Below are 3,156 nucleotides of genomic sequence, written 5' to 3' on the forward strand. Positions count from 1 at the left end.
AAGAAAACAAAAATCCTCACCACTGGACCAATAAACAACATTCTTATCAGAGGAGAAAAGATTGAAGTTGTCAAGGACTTCCTTTTTCTTTGATCAACTATCAACACTCATGGAAACAGCAGTCAAGAACTCAAACGATGTATTGCATTAGGCAAATCTGCTGCACAAGACCTTTTTAAAGCGTTGAAGAGCAAAGATGTCAGCTTGAGGATTAAGGAGAGTCTGACCCAAGCCATGGTATTTTCAATCACCTCATATACATGCGAAAGCTGGACAGTGAATAAGGAAGACGGTAGAAGAGTTGATGCTTTTGAGTTATGGTATTGAAGGAGAATATTGAAAGTGCCGTGGACTGCCAAAAGAACCAATAGATCTGTTTTGGAAGAAGTGCAGCCAGAGTGCTCCTTGGAGGCCAAGATGGCCCAACTTCCTCTCTCATACTTTGGGCATATTGTCAGAAGGGACCAGTCGCTGGAGAAGGATAACATATTTGGTAAGGTGGAAGGTCAAAGAAAAAGAGGACGACCCCAATGAGATGTATTGCCCAAGTGGTAATATTGATGGACTCAAGCGTGGCAACTCTAGTGTGGTTGGCCCAGGATTGGGCAGTGTTTCGTTCTGCTGTGCATAAGGTTGCTATGAGTCGCTACTGACTCTTTGGCACCTAACAACAACAAAAATATGTTTATGGAATTAGATTGTCTCATCTTTCTCCCACAAAACAGCAACTAAAATCAAGCAGATGTATAACATATTTTCATTTCCCACCCATGTTGCTTCAACACTTGTACTCCTGGACTAATAGTTTCCTACTATAAGCACCTTGCATCTACACATGAAGGCTCTCTTCTGCTCACAGATGAGAGAACAGGCCAGCAGTACTGGGGAACTGGAGTCTCTTGGAGTAACCCTCATGAGATTCTCCCAGTGATGCACTGAGCATCACACAGTTTCTTAGCTTCTTTCTCCTTTGTAAACTCTATCCCAGAGATCTGTAGTGGATCAGATCATCAGTTTCTTATAGCAACGCTTGCTTGTTAATGCAACATTATTGGATGCCCTCTCTTCCCTTTATCACATTATTGAGTTATGGTGTTGGATTGTAGCTTCCTGGGATACACTCCTGAATAAACTATGTGTACACCCATCTTATTTCAGACTTTGCTTCAAAGACAGCCCAACTTACCTCAAGTTATCTGTCAACAAATCAGGTGAATAATTTTCTCTTGAGTGCTGAAAAAATTTCATTGTTTTGGATTTAGAGTGGGAAAACAAAGTGATATGATTTGTTCATTTACAAAAATTGTGTATATTTTATTCTGCTTTGGAATGTGATAGTTTTATCTTCAGTCACCACTCACTGATACTGAACAGGTAAAGGCATGAAAACTGTAATCAGCAATGTTGTCTATTTTCCAGGCTTTCTTATTATTTGACTCACTCAAGACTTTTTACTTCAAGGAATGGTAGGTCTTAGTGTGTTGTGCCAAAATACTCCATGTTTCCATGAAGCGCTCCCTATCAGACTGGATAAAACACAAGAAACATTGTTTTTGTTAAGGAGAAATAACACTCTCCCCAAAAGGGTAGCATCCACTCAGATGGTGATCTCTCTCAGACCTAGCTTTTTCTGATTCTTCTATTAAATTATTTTATTTATTAATAAAGTGTGCTCTGAAATACTGTAAAACAGAAAATATATCATTCTTGTTCTCAAAAAATTTACATTAAAATGTTTGCCAACACATATCCCATAGACCGTTGTTGTAAATAAGTGTCATTGAAGTGGTTCCCACCCTATATAGGTGATCCTATATAGGGTTTCTAATGAGGGACTGGTGAATTTGAACCAACAAACCGTGGTTCAAACATACCATGTGGTCCAGTGCTTTATCCCTCATTGCCACACCAGGAATCCAGTCCATAGACATGTTGTAGTTGTTAGGTGCCATTGAGTTGGTATCGACTCATAGCAACCCTATGCATAACAGAAAGAAACACTGCCTGATTCTGGACCAACCTCACAATTGTTACCAAACTTGAGCCCATTGATGCTGCCACTTTTCCATAGACTAGCTACATCAATATAACTTGGAGGATAAGTTCATGAACCTCATCCCCAAACCTACTAACTCATTAATTTTAGCAACCCAAGTGTTCTGAGGATAAGTAAAAAAGTGTTGCTACTATGGAGTAGGATTCCAACTCATAAATCCATACGTTTATTTGTACAAAACATATTTAGACATGTCTCTGTGATCAAAAGATGGCTACAGACATGTTCTTTGAGTATTCTCCTTGTTTTAGCTGCATCAGAGTGCCTTCAAAATATATATGTCCCATCATAACTGCCATCCAAGAGAATTTGCTAAACTAGTTAGATTAAAAACAGAGAGGTTACTTCAGAAGATTATTGTTGTTAAATGCCAATGAGTCAATTCCAATCCATAGCGACCACATATAGGGTTTTCAAAAAGCAGGTGGTGAGTTTTAACCACTGACCTGTGGTTCAATCCAACCTTGCAGCTGAGTGCTTCTCTTACAGTGTCACATCAGGACTCCATGCCACATTATATAGCCTGTCTTTTACTGTCATTACAAATAGTAGCGTGCTTTGCTTGCTGTAGTGATGAACTTCAGATTTGTATTTTCTATCAGTCACGAAACATATAATTGACTTTTTTAAATTAAATGAAGGCAGCAGTGATGACTCACGTAGGTATAGGAATAAACCAAAAGTTCTAGAGTCTTAAAAAATGTCCTGCATTTCTATACAATGAAAATGAACACTTCTTTGAATATATTTGTTTGATGTTCTTTTAGATTTGTCATTTCAAATAAAATTCAATTCTTGGTTGTGGTGTAGTAAGGTAAACATGGAAAATGTGACCTCCCTAGATCTACTGTTAGTTTTCAGTCTGTTACTGTGAAGCACAAGGTGGGCAGTTCAAACCGACCTTACATGGTCTTAAGAAACCCTATACAGGGCCACTGTGACTTAACAGTGTTTCTTTGCTATTCATAGAAAACAAAAATCCTCACCACTGGACCAATAAACAGCATTCTCATCAACTGAGAAAAGAGTTAAGTTGTTCAAGGACTTCATTCTTCTTGGATCAACTACCAACACTCATGGAAGCAGCAGTCAAGAAATCA

Source organism: Chrysochloris asiatica, unplaced genomic scaffold (genome assembly GCF_000296735.1).
Source record: "Chrysochloris asiatica unplaced genomic scaffold, ChrAsi1.0 scaffold00089, whole genome shotgun sequence".
NCBI lineage: Eukaryota > Metazoa > Chordata > Mammalia > Afrosoricida > Chrysochloridae > Chrysochloris > Chrysochloris asiatica.